Below are 15291 nucleotides of genomic sequence, written 5' to 3'. Positions count from 1 at the left end.
AGGTTTAGGGAGCAGGAGAGGGAAATGAGGTTTACAGAAGAGAGTTTAGGTTTAGGGATCAATCTGGAACTTTAAGTTTAGGGAGCAGGAGGGGAGTTTAGGGATAGGGTTAGGGTTAGGGAATGATTGGGGAATTGGCAATGAGGAAACAATTAAGAAATTAGGTTTATGGAGTGGAAGGGAAGTTTATGGTTAGGGAGCAAGCTGGAAGTTTAGGTTTGGGAAGCAGGATGGGAGTTTAGGGTAAAGAAGCGATTGAGGAATTTAAGTTTAAGGAGTGGAAGAGGGGTTTAGAGATAGACAGTGATAAGGGAATTCAGATTTATGGAGTGAGAGGAAATTGTAGGGCTAGGGTTAGGGAGCATGGCTTAAGAATTAGGGGTCTGGGTTGGCTATGTAGTTTACCAGGGTTGGGTTGTGGGAGGGCTATGTAATTTACTAATATTTCCTGTTTTGAGCAAATGACAACAAGCAATCAGGTGTGAACTAACAGCAAGTAAGCACTCATTACCATAGACTTCCAAGTGTCTGTTAAGTTTGAGGTCTGATAAACATCTATCAGCAAATACTTATTTTAGGGTTATCTGTCACATGTGATGTGCAGATAATCAGATGTGCTTTTATAATTACAAGTAAAATATGCAAACCTTCAAAATCATTGTACTTATGTTGAGAATCAGAAAAGCACTTTCAAGTGATTATTTGATATATTTCCAAATAACTGAGCATGACAAGTTTACTGATGTCCAGTAAGAGAGACTTAGTGTTGATCTGTAATCATAAACTATCCGTGAATGTTTCTTGGTTTCAGACAACAGCTGGATCACTGTATAGGCTGCCGTTGATAAATTCATATATTTTTTTTATTTAAACAAGTTCCCACAATAGCATTTTTAAGTACATTCACATGATGATTGAATCAACTGCTAAAAGAACAAACATTAATTTTCAAAGCTGTGAACTTTTTTTTATATTTAAGTGAGCATACAACCCACCTTATTCTTTACAAAAACTCAGGTTTGTAGCCTCCTGTAATTGCTTTCATGACTATATAACATCTGATTCTTTCAATACTGTAATATATGAAAATGAAGCCCTGTGTCTCTCATATTAGATACAGCTCTGGATCGTTTCATCTCTGTTGTATGGTATTTGTGCAACCTTTGAGGCAAAATCATAATGCAGTTACTCTTGATAATGGCATCTTGTCATCTTTCTCTGCAATCTTCCAAAGCATGTAATATCATTGCTATACCAAAATCAAATTTCTCAAAACTGCTAAGGGATGGTACTATAATACAACACTGTTCTCTGAAGAAGTTCAATAAACTGTGAACACAAGCGTTAATTCTGTACTCATTTCTATAAAATTCCACAGTTTATTTTCCGCTGTTTTGTAGTGTTTTATTTCTTTTGGTATTTTTGTCTGCATTTTTGGCACTTAAATTGTTATTTATTGTGTTTCACTAGGAATATGCCAGAGAATTAAAGTACCCATTTGTGTCTAAGATAAGTGTATTCCACTTCCTATTTCTGATACATATCTCCTTTGCCCTTAAAAGACTTACGAAGTGGAATATTTTATCTTGTTCTGCAGTGATATTAAGAGATAGAACCCATGCTATTAATCAAAAGGAATTTCTTCTATGATTATGTCTGACAAACCTGTTTGCTCTGTGAGTAAGGCATTCTAAGAATTAAAAAGCAGCTGTACCAGCATCTTAAGAGAAGGACACATCCCTGAACTCTGAGACCCTTCGGGAAACTTGTTGCCCTGAAAAGCCAACAATTACATGTTTTTCAGGTTTTTTGGAAGGTATACAGGCACCTCTGGATCGATAATAAAATTTCAGATTAAGCATTATCTTTACAGCTTCACTTGGTGCTCCATCAGTGTAGTACTATAATATCTCAAATCCTTATTCATTATGATACTTAATAAATCCAGACACAGTTACTAAGCAGCTGTTTAAATCCCTAACAGTCTGTCCCATACTTCCTCAAAACGTAATAAAAATCCCATTTTCGGGCACAGCCCAAGACACACTGTTGACTATAGTATTACTCCAACATAACCACAGTAGCAGCATCCTGATCCTAAGTATATGTCCAGTACAAAATACCATCTCACCATCCAGGGGGCACTTGCAGGTGTTAGTGTTATCACTTTAGATTATTGCTAAATGATCACCAACAATGAAAGCAAAGCTTCATCTTGACCACTGTGGATTTTTTAGTACAGCAGATACCATTTTGCAGCTTGCTGTCCATGCATCATCTATCTAACCCAGGCAAGTACTTAATCAGATCTTTTAGCCAGTGCCTGGTTTGTAGTTTACCTACAGTCTACAATAACCTCAGTACACTGCTTCATCTTCCAACTATCCATTTAGACCTTGATGTAATGGATCCGCTTTGACATGCCAAAAAGGAACTCCAAGATGATGAGCCCATCAACCTCAGAATCCCACTGCCCTACAAGGTCACTATTAAAGTTAGTTAAGTGGAGCAGACTTAAAAGTATTTTTACAAAGTGGTGCTTTTGCTTTACTGCACTTTCTGATACAGCTGATGTGCTTTCATAACCCCAATCTCTAAATATTCTACCTCTAAGATTAAATTAAATATTTCCCTTTTAAAACTCCCATAACACTTACTTCAGTGTATTGGAATGGTCTACCAGCAGTGGCACTATTATTTATTATATATTTTACCTTATACGTTGAGCATTACAAAGTCAAAGCAGAGCTGATGCAACCATAGAAGAAATAATGTCCACAGACCAGAATCATGAGATTCTGAAACAGGTCTTTGTAGTTCAGATAGAATAAATCTTTACAAAAGTCAGGAACTGGTGCTGATTTGGGTCTTTCCTATTTGTAACTAATTCAAAGTATCTCTGCTTGATTCTTTTCTAATCTGTGCACACAGGCAGTACTTCTGACGCTTCCTCTAATTCTCTGACAAAAGCTGTCCTTGCTGTTCCATGTCACTGATCTCAAAACACTCCTTTTGACTTTTCAACAGCTGCTTGTATGTCGGATGTGACAGGTGCCTGTCATTCGATGGACAGCATTATTATAGAGGGCTGGATGATCAAAGACAAACCAGAAAAACAAAAATTTCACTGACAGTGGAATTCTCTTTTTTTCTCCACTGTTGTGCAGCCTTGGAGTACGTATGTTTATGTTTGGGGCTATGGGAGGAGTCCCCCCACATGGAGGGTGCAGAGGGACTTCTGTTTGTACACTAGTCCAGAATAGAATAGCAGCTACTGAGACTATGTAAAGGCACATATAATGGGCAGACTATGAAGACTAACTTAAATACATGTAACAAAGTATTCTCAGCTAGGTAGTACCTTTTGGAATATTTTTTCCAATGATAATTCATATTCTTAAGCTAACAACATGCAATCAGTATTTAGTAAAGGCTCAGAGAGTTACATTTCAGAATGTTTAATCCAGTTTAATAACAAACACAAGTATATTAACGCAGACACATTAAAATACAGCATTTTCATTAAAAACTTCATCAGATGTGGATAGACAGTTAGATTAACATATTTATTCCCTCCAAAATACATAGTTGTTTTAAAGTTGAAATGAAATATTTTATTTATAATATGATATAACTCATTTATAATGTTTTTTAAACACATATTTATGGATTTTGTAATGTATTTTTAAGAATTTTAAAGAATTTTAAGCACTTTTTATAATTCTTTTAACATTGTGTGTTGACTGTAATGAATATTTATGAGCTTTATGATAATGAAAGACTGAACAATTTTGTTTAATTGATTACTTGATTTTATTGTCTTTCTATGTATTTTGGAGGGAATAAATATGTTAATCTAACTGTCTCTACATATCTGATGAAGTTTTTAAATGAAAACGCTGTATTTTAATGTGTCTGTGTTCATATACTTGTGTTTGTTATTAAATTGGATTAACTGTTCTCTGGTGGCTGGTTTGGATTCTTCTTTGGTACCTTGCACTGGATTACAAGTGTATTTTGGTACCTGTTGCCATTTTTTTGTTTTATTTCAGAATGTTCTCAAACTCTGAGCAGGTTTCCCATGATTTCTCTTGGAGTAATTTTCCCTTCACACAGCGCGTTACATCAAATGCTATAAGCACAATACCACTCTGTCTGATTATACTCTTTTGACAATCTCTTTTGTTCACACTGCAACTTTTACAAACAAAACTCAAGTGTTCTATCTCTCTCTTATCTCAGTCTTGAAATAAGCACAAATATTCTTTTCAGCCTAGCTTTCTTTCTCACAGAATACAAATATATCTTCAGGTCTAGCTTACTCAGAAGCAATGTCTAAAATACAGAAATCCATTCTAACAGTTGTAGATTTAGTTTTATGTCCTGCTAATTTTAAGCAATAGCTGATTTTTTTTTTTTGCTGAAACTGTGAGCCATCTATTTATTTATTTTATATTTGTTTATCAGGAAAGTCTGACTGGACCCAAGTCCTTTTTCAGCGGAGGCCTGAGGAAAAAGTTCCAAAATAAAGTAGAAGAAATGTTGACATATACATAAACAAGATTACATGTAACAGAGATAATTTATCATATTAACAAAAATAACATAGATTAAAAGTATTATGCACATATTCATGCATAACATGTTCCATATGGATTTCAGAGAACATGTAAATAAATACTATATTAAGAAAATCTACAAAGTAAAAAAGGAATGTTAATATATTCATAGCTAAAAATCATTAGATGGCATGTACATATTCAAAATATGAGGTGTGGGGTATATCCTTATAAATATTTGTACCTTAGTTCCAGAGTTAGAAACCTCGGAAAATAGAAACTAACCAGGACTAGTGCAAGAGTAAAATGTTCTTTTGGATAAGTAAGTTTTAAGTCTTTTATTTTTTATTTAGGTCAATTAATGGTAGATATTAAATCTGTAGGCAGTGTATTCCAGATTCTAGCTATACAGTTTGAGAAGAAATAGTGTCTCCTGCAACACTGTGGACCTGGTTACATTTATTAGTGATTTATTGCTAGAGCAAAGGACGCTCTTTATTGTACTACACTGATTTTCTCTAGCTTTAGCTAGGTTGATGAAGCATAGTATTTTTGACAGTGTCTCAGTAGTTTGTAATAATCTGTAGTTATTGTGAGTTTCCAGCAATAAGGAGTTTGTATTTGATTCTAGGAATGAGTACATTGATAGATATGGCTTATTATGATAGGACATTGCATAAGCTGCTTTAAGTTGCCCTAGTACTTTGCTAACTTTAGTCTCTAAATGAAAAGCAGAATAGAGAGAGGGATCTAACACCATTTTTAAGTATCTTTGAAAGGTGGTTGTAGGTTTAATTCCAGAAAGGAGATTAACTGGCTTATATTTAGTAGCCACATCCACCTACGTAGTGGTCAGAAGATATAGTGTCCTGTTAAGATGAATATTAGTTTTGACTCTTAATATCATTGTCATGGCATGCAGAGGCTGGATGCTTATTTATTGGTTTGCTTTTCCTTTAAAGCAGACTAATGGTGTCCACCCAGAAATAATCAGAAATATGTGTTTTATTCATTTATTTATGAGAAGACTTTTGATATCAATATCTCAGTAGTGACATGGAAGACGAGTTGCTACAGTGCAGGATGCTTTTTCCAAATGTTTTTCTTATGACTTTGAAAGGGCTAAAATTGTATTAAGTTAGGCAATGACATTATCTTTGATATTGTACCTGAAGCTGCATCAACATGGAGTTTTGAGCATCAAAAACCAGCTGTCAGACAAAAGAGAACAGCACTCCATCACTGTAGCCTTGGCAGATCCTAAATTCTGAGCTAATGTGCCTGGTGTGGAAACAAATAAGTTGGGCCAGGATCAGCAGTTTGCATGCTGTAGCTGGAAATCTCAGTAGATGTGAAAAGACATAATTTACACACTTGCTTACTGTATAATTTGTATTGGTGGTTTATAGCAGACCATTTTGAAAGTATAATTTAGAGCTCAGTTTCAACAAAGGGTTTGGTATTCTTTTTCAATAAGGCTTTTTTTCTGTTCCTCTAAATGGCTCCACAACAATCTAATGGCTCACATACAATAAGTGGTATTCCCCAGGATTCAGCAAGCTCTACACGCCATGCAGGAATAGTGTAGGAGCTGTTGGAGGCAATATGGCCACTGAGAGATCCAGGAACAAGCTCCAGGGATGTGCACGAGTACTCCTGCACTATTCCTGCATGGACACAGCTCCTGTATGCAAATTACCCCAGTTGCAGGTGAAAACCATGCAAATGAGGTGAATTTGTAATCCAGGAAGCTGGCAGCCATCCGTGCAGGACTAGTGTAATCTACAGAAATGTAGTCAGTTAGTACCGGTAAGCAAACAGAAGACAACAAGGCCAGTAAATAGTGGTTGCTAAGGGGGAAGGCTCAGTGTGGGACTTGTAACTAGGCATTAGCAGGCAATCCTATGCAAATGAGGGAATGATATTGAATCTCATATTTCCCCTCATGGCTAGCCTGCACCCAACCGTGTAGGTGCAGGAAGACCATGGTGCAAGCCTAAGAGCTAGCTGACATCATAGAAGGGTGTGTCAGGCATACTGTAAGCTTATTGGAGCCCTGTGGCTCGGGTTTGCCCTTAGCTTAGCAGAGCTAAGCAAGGAGGGTGAGTCTGAAGCTGCCAAGCACTCTTTACATTGCCTAAACAGGTGTGTGTGCCCCACACAGGGGTTTAAACAAAAAGAAATAAAGTAAACCAGGAAATAGCAGCTCCGTGCACGTCTGAGCACTGTGTTTACGTGGCGTGCCTCGAGGCTTAAACAGGAAGGCAAAGGGAAGAGAAAACAGCAGTAGGAAGGTAATCAAGGAGAACTAGCATAGCTCGCAGGTGAAATGTATCAGAATCAGCCAATTACACAGGCAGCAGCCCAGCCCAGCACACTACTATAAACTATGAAAACACCTTTCCCTCTGTTTTTCCCACAAACTCTACACCACTGGTGTACACAAATGGGGATATTTTACCTCACAAAAGCAACAAAATCATAGGGGCTGCATTAACTCTCATAAATCAACATGTGGAAGAGGCTGAGGGTGGTGAGAATGAAAATGCTGACAACCAACCCACAGTGAGGAGAAGGAGAAGAGTGTAGAGACCCAGGGTAACCTACAAGGGGCTACATGAGCTGAAGATAGTGGAGCGCTATAGGGTGGACAGGGACCTCCTACAGCAAATTGTTGAATGTGCCGGCCACGCCTCACACACAGAACCAACAGAGGGGAACCCATCCCAGTGGATACCAAGGTATGTGTAGGCCTAAGAATACTAGCCATACATACCTTCAAAAGGCCAACTGGGGATATCATTGGGATCTCACAGGGATCGGCATCCAGGATACTCCACCTGTTCCTGGATGCCATGTCAACACATGCCAGTGAGCACATATATTTCTGCAAAACCCGTGAGACGTTGACCAGCAATATGCGTCTCTTCCACCAAATAGCAGAATACCTTGAGGTAGTGGGTGCTTTAGAATGCATGCACATACACATCAAAGCACCATCCGGTGAGCGGGGTAGGGTCTTCATCAACCACAAGGGCTTCCCCTCCATCATCTGCCAGGTTATATGTGATGCCCAGGGCATTATAATGCATGTGTGTGCTGGCTGCCCTGGAAGCTATCATGACTCCCATATCTGGCATATGATGCAGCTGTACCAAAGATTTGCCAATGGGGACATCCCTTATGGCCACCTAGTAGGGGATGCTGGTTACACACTGCATCCATGGCTGTTGATACCCATCAGAAATGCACACACCCATACAAGAACTCCATAATGAGGCACATGCACAGACCAGAATCATAACAGAGTGTGTGTTTGGGACGCTCAAGTCATGATTCCAGTGCCTGGACATATCCGGTGGAGCCTTGCTGTACTCACCAGCTACATGCACCCAAATTGTCATCGTATGTGCCATGCTACACAATATGATCCTGCATAAACAGCTGCAGCAGCAACAGCACTGGGCAAGTCCACACAGGCCCCCACCATTGCCAAGGCCTGCACAGGCACAGAGTGACTTGGTGGAGAAACAACTTGAGCCTGCCCCAGTAGGCAGAAGGAGGTGTGCCCAGTATGCCCAGGTCTTGGCAAAGAGGCAACGCATAGCACATACACTGACACGGTAGGAACCCAGGGAATGACGCCTCTCTCTGACTCGCACATACAGTAAAAGGGATGCCAAACATGACACTACTTGTGCTTAACCATGTATAGGGAGTGTACTATGTGTATCCGACATAGTCAGCAACCAGCACCATCCTCAATACTGGCACAGCCACAAGGTAAGTCACTCTCCCTATCAATTGCTGAATGGAGTTGTATGTTTTGTTCCTTGTATCTATGGTATGGATGTGAGCATGCAAGGGAATTGGGTGGTTGAATGGGATGCCAGCAGATAGTAGACACCTATAGTGCCAGCATGAAATCTGTAACAAATACTGGTGTCACCATAGTAGCCAGTACTAGACAAGGTGTCAAAACCCACTGCAGGAAATGTGGTAGGCCAAATGTGTGTCCATAGGACACACACATGCCAGTCAGGGAGGCTCACATACCCAACAACAGTCTCAGCCAGCAGGACAGGCATAGACAAACACAAAGAAAGGCTGTGCTAAGGCCTCTGATTGATGGCTATGGAGAACAGCCCCCCTCCAGACCTACACAGACAGACTACAACAGGTCAGACAGTGGGATGTTAGTTTTGAAGGGTAAGAAGTCTGAAACTGAAATGTAGGTCAATAAAACCTAAGAACTGTAGTACACTGATATGCCTCTAGTCTGCATGATAGGTCAGAATACAGAATGAAATGGAGTACCTGAAATACCAGTACAGTCATAGTAAATGTGTACAGTTGTCAGGTGCCCCCAATCATATGTAGAAATGTAGTAACATGTATGTGTAGGTATAATAACAGTGGAGCACAGATTACCTGAGCCAGCCAAAGTAGCAGGATGGATTGTAGCACGTGTACAATATGCAGGGCTGTGTGTGTTAGGGTGGTGTGTGTTGTATATTGGATGAGAGTGGTCAGCATGTATGCATGGTGGATTTTGTCCTGGTGCCCATTGGCCAGTATTGCCGATGACAGGGCCAAGTTTTCACAACTGCAGTGCCAAACACAATGCATCCCAGCAAGACACATTCCAGCAGTAAGCCATAGTAATTGTTTGGATGTAATATCTGTCACCATCTGAAAGATGGACATGGCATGAATGTGGGCCCAGACAAACAAACAGTACACAGGTGGAAGTACCTTAGACAGACAGTGTATAAAATGTTACTGTCAAATGGACACACCTTTGGAATTGTACATACAGGTTGGCAGCATATTATTTGGATTTGTAGTATGGAATACTGATGTCATCTGGCCAAACACTGGCAGACCACAAAGGTCACAGGTATGAAGTATTGAAAAACTGCTGATGTCCCTGCACAAGCAAACATAAGTGGAATGCCCCACGTATATCTATGAGTCAGCTGCAAGTAGCTTCCATAGCCCACATGCACCCAGCTCACCCCACCATCACCCATAGGTACCTCACAGGTCTTATCCCTGCTGTTGGGAATGAGTACAATATGACCGCCACCTCTGTATGGAAATAGCCACAGAATGCAGCATGCTGAAGAGGTGTCCCATGCAGGTGTGTCCCTAGCTGTAAGCAGCACCTTGCCAGCATCCACACCACTGGATCAATAATGACAGAAACTATTGACATTAACACCTTGCACACCTACCCTGTGACCCCAGGGGAATATAGTGGCTTGCAGCCTGGGACTGTAGGAGTGAAACAATGTAATGGCCTGCTATAGATGGCCTGCGTCACTACCAAATACCCTACAGTCCTCTGTCAAAGGCCTGTGTCTCATCCGTACTGCCAATGCATGTTATGTCATGGACTCCCAAATAACAATATAACACAGTCCACAGAACCCAAATGCAAGGCCATGTGGACAAATCCCAGTAACATGTCCACCATGTCCTACTGCATGAATTGTAGACCAACACCAAACTACTGCTGGGATGAGGTGTTAACTATAAGGAACATATCAGATAATGTTTGCATAATGTTTGGAAGAGGATAGAATAACGGGGGTGGGTGGGTTAGGAGCATGGATGCCATGGAGTGTGTGAAGTCTGAAACTCAGCTGTGAGCACATACTATCCCTGCCTGCAAACACAGGAATGGGTGGCTACAAACCTGCTTGTAAACCACAATGTAAAGGGGTAATGACCAGAAATATGACCCCTGCCTCTGGGTAAGCTGTGTGAATCTGTACAGCTGTGAGATATGGCCACAGCAGGATATGGCCATACTGTCACGTCAATGGATGTACAAGCATAGGATCCTTAGCCACCACTGTACCAAGGTGCTGAACCATTTACACAGACCCATCAGCAAGTGTCTGCAGCTTTCCCACCAGGATGGCATGATTGTGCAAGAATATGTAGGCTGCAGACCACAATACTGGACAAAGCTTCATTTACCCTGTGTTCCCCAGGAAATTACTGCAAGCAAATATGTATACCTGACAGTAGTTGATGACATAAAACATCACAGTGTAAAACAGTACATATGTCTGAATATCTTTGCTAACACCAAAACCATGTAGCAGAAGCAGCACAGACACAATTACCTACAGTAACCCACTATCCTTTGCCCACTTTGACCTCATATTGTCAACCGATCTACAGCTATCCCACAGAAACAGGTTGCTAGCTGTAGGTGTAGAACACAAAAGCCTGCACTGGAGTACAACCTACCTGGAATGGATTCACACATTCAATACAGAAGGTCATACTGGGTATGCTCCCATACTTAGAGAAACGAAGCCCATGTCTGACAACAAAATAATGAAAGGTCATACTGGGCATGCTCCCACACTTTCAGAAATGAAGCCAATGTCTGGCAACAACAGCGGACTATACATATCTGACAGTCACAGATGTTTGTGCACACACTCCACATTGCACACCAGTTATGCTTTGCACACACATTGGATAGGAATACACACATATATCCAAGGCCAAGACACTATAATAGGCACAACTTACACATACATAGTTGTGTGGAAGAGAGTGACAGACAGTGACAAAGAGCCTCCCATCATGAGGCCTGTCCCACCCAGCACACATCCAATTGGCTAAAACCATGTGATGTGCAAATGTCAATCACTGTAGACATTTGCCTCTGGTATTCCTCAGCACTATAGTCTCTAGGGTGATTGTGATAACTGTGTAACATGACTGTACAAGTCATTATTCATCTAGCAGTTGTGTACACATACCTGTTAAATTTAAACCTGTGTGTGCCTGAGTGTTGTGTGTCTGCTTCCAAGATGAATGGTTTATGGCCCATGCACACACACTGCACTCCCCATTGCCCTACTTTGGCAAGCCAGCTGATGTCATTCATCTTGAAATACACCTTTGGTGAAGGAGTAGCCCTATAAGCTCTGTGGTGCGTGTTATAACTGCGTAATGCTATAGTGTGATGTACTAGTTAGGTGGGAGTTCTAGTGTCAGACATGGCAACTGTGTGTGTGTGTGTGTGTGTGTGTGTGTGTGTGTGTGTGTGTGTGTGCGTGTGTGTGCGTGTGTGTGTGTGTGTGTGTGTGTGTGTGTGTGTGTGTGTGCGTGTGTGTGTGTGTGTGTGTGTGTGTGTGTGTGTGTGTGTGTGTGTGTGTGTGTGTGTGTGTGTGTGTGTGTGTGTAGGGATCAATGCTTTTGTGGCCATTCACAGTCGCTACACTCCCCATTGCTGTACTTTGGCAAGCCTGCTGATGTCATTCACCTTGAAATGCACCTTTGGGGAAGGAGTAGCTCAGTAAGCTCCATGGTGTGACCTATAACAGTGTAATGTTGTAGTGTGACGTATTAGCTAGGTAGAAGGTCTAATGCCAGACATGGCAACTGTAACACTTTGTGTGTGTGTGCTTGCCTGTGTAGGGATCAATGCTTTTGAGGACATTCACAGTCATTACAATTTCCATTGCCCTTCTTTGGCAGGGCTTCTGATGTCATTCACTTTGAAATACACCTTTGGGGAAGGAGTAACCCAGTAAGCTCCATGACGAGTCCTATAACTGCATAATGCTGTAGTGTGATGTAGGAGTTCTAATCCCAGACATAGCAACTGTAGAAATGTGTGTGTTTTTGCCCTGTGTAGGGATCATTGCTTTTGAGGCCATTCACAGTCACTACAATTTCCATTTCCCTACTTTGGCAGGGCTGCTGATGTCATTCACTTTGAAATACACCTTTGGGGTAGAAATGACACAGTAAGCTCCATGGTGTGTCCTATAACTGTGTAATGCTATAGTATGATGTACTAGTTAGGTAGGAGTTCTAATCCCCAACATGGCAACTGTAGAACTTTGTGTGTGTTTGTCTGTGTAGGGCTCAATGCTTCTGAGGCTAATCACAGTCATTACAATTTCCATTCTCCTACTTTAACAGGGCGCTGTCATTCACTTTGAAATACACCTTTGCAGAAGACATAGCCCAGTAAGCTCGGTGATGCATCCTATAACTGTGTAATGTGGTAGTGTGATGTACTAGTTAGGTAGGAGTTCTAATCCCAGACATGGCAACTGTGAAATGCTGTGTGTGTGTTTGGTTGTGTGTGTGTATGGATCAATACTTTTGTGGCCATTCACAGTCACTAGACACTCCTAAAAATGGAGAACATAGATATCTGTGCAGTAACAGAGACCTGATCCAAGGCTCCAGAGAGCACTCCTGCAATAGCAGGTACAGCTCTTACCACACCTGTTGGCCACCAAACCAGGACCAAAACACTAAAGGTGGAGGAGTGTCCATATTCACCAAGGATATTCACACCACCAGGCTACTTGCCCAACACAATGCGTCTGAAATTCTCCTGGCACAACTAACACTAGGTAAGACTGCAATCCAAATTGTATAGCTTGCTACAGATCCTCCACCATGCCCCAAGATTCCCATTACACCTTTCTAAACATACTGGAAAATATCATGATACAACCAATCACCCTAATACAGGGTGACTTCAACTACCCTACCATTAACTGGGAAAACTACTTGTGTACCAAAACATGTGCCCAACAATTCTTGGAAGTCATAATTCCCAATGTCCTGGATCAAGTAGCCCATAGTCCCACCAGCTGCTCCAATATCCTAGACCTGGTCATTACCAACATGGGAAATCAATGCTCAACACCAATGGTCACCCCATCTGTGGTCAGGTCTGCCCATAAACTAATCACCCTTAACATCCACATCCCTCTCCCACACCCCAGTAAAGAAACCTCTGTAAAACATGTCTCCAAAGCCAACTTCATGCTACACATGTCAGATGTGACAAACGTCATGACACCCATGCAGACGGGAACTGAAAGGTCGGCTGCTGAATCCTACACTAAGGCACTGTACGAGCACATCCACTTGTGCATGAATTGTGCCTTCCCAAATAGAACCAAGATGCTCCCCACCAAGAAAAGGAAGCCAATGTGGTGGCCCCCCTGCCATAAACAAACTTTGCAACAAAAGGAAGAAACTGTTGCAGAAAAGAGGAAATTCCCAGAATGCAAAATACTCCCTTACCAGCCTCAGTAAGAAACTGAGATTCCTCATAAAATCCTCCAAAGCTAGTTACAAACATAATATAGCCAAAGATTCCAAAGACAACTGCAAGCCGTTCCATAGCTATGCCAGGAATCTAAATGGCAATACTCAGATCTGCTCTGAACTACAACAGGATGGCATTAAATATACTGATCTCAAGGATATTGCCATTATCCTGGCAGATCTATTCAGTGCCAAATGCACTGCTCTCCCACCCACTAAAGGGCCCATCTCAATACTGAAAGATTGCCAGATTCCAGCAATAATGACCACACAGGTAAAAAACACACTCTCCAGAGCTAAGAAAACAGCATCCATGAGGCCAGACAACATCCCAAGCTGAGTACTACACGAACTACAAAATAAACTGGCACCTCACCTACATGTCATGTCTAATCATAGCCACACCTCAGGCTTTGTGCCCACTGATCCATCTTGGATCCTGGGAATTACCACCCCAGCAGTATGACATGTCTGACCTGCAAGGCCATGGAATGTATTATCATGGAACTTATAAACAAAGACATTGGCAACCTGCAAACACTGGACTCCACCTAGGTTGGGTTTGTGAAGGGCCAATCATGTCTCCTGAACCTGACTGACACCTTTGAATCAGTCTCCAGAGCTGAGAATGAGGGTAAGGTGGTTCACACAGCCTATCCGGACCTCACCAAGGCCTTCGACACCATCCCCCAGTCTGGAATCATAGATAAACATACTAAGCTGGCCATTAGTCCCTATGTCAGCTTGCTGATGTCATTCACTTTGAAATACACCTTTGGGGAAGGAGTAGCCCAGTAAACTCCGTGGCATGTGTTATAATTGTGTACTGCTGTAGTTTGATGTACTAGTTAGGTAGGAATTCTAATCCCAGACATGGCAACTGTAAAACTTTGTGTGTATGTTTGTTTGTCTGTGTAGGGATCAATGCTTTTGAGGCCATTTACAGTCACTACAACTTCCATTGCCCTACTTTGGCAAGCCTGCTGATATCATTCACTTTGAAATACACCTTTGGGAAAGGAGTAGCCCAGTAAGTTCCATGGCATGTGCTATAGCTGCATAATGCTGTAATGTGATGTACTAGTTAGGTAGCAGTTCTAATCCCAGACATGACAACTGTGAGACTCTGTGTGTGTGTGTGTGTTTGTGTTTGTCATTAGTATCCTGGGTGAAGGTAGCTGTGACTGTGTGAAAATAGGACTCATTGTGGAGCGGGTTTTGCAAATTTCTTATATGGTGGGCCTATTATATGTCACAATGTCCACCTTACAAGGGCAACAGATGTCAAAAAGCAGAGAGGCTGGTGTAGACAATTCATACCCCTACATGTGACATCATGGATTGTGGAACAATATAGGCGACCCTTGCATTACCCAGAGAACACTCTCCACCAATGTCTCATACACAAACACACTTGGCTAGGCAAAAACCACTATGTTGGTAGTTCCTTGCATATTGCCCACAGATAGTAATCAGGGTGTGATTGCAGTGGACTACAGAGGACATGGCATCCTGTCCCATCCCTGCAATAGGCAAATCATTGCATACAGTGGTCCTTTGCTATGTTCCCCACTGGACGCCTGCAACAACTGTAGAGTCAGCAAATGTAACCCACAAAGGAAAT

This window comes from Protopterus annectens, chromosome 1.part1, assembly GCF_019279795.1.
Source record: "Protopterus annectens isolate FY-2018-M chromosome 1.part1, PAN1.0, whole genome shotgun sequence".
NCBI classification, from domain to species: domain Eukaryota; kingdom Metazoa; phylum Chordata; order Ceratodontiformes; family Protopteridae; genus Protopterus; species Protopterus annectens.
This window is presented reverse-complemented; position numbering follows the sequence as displayed.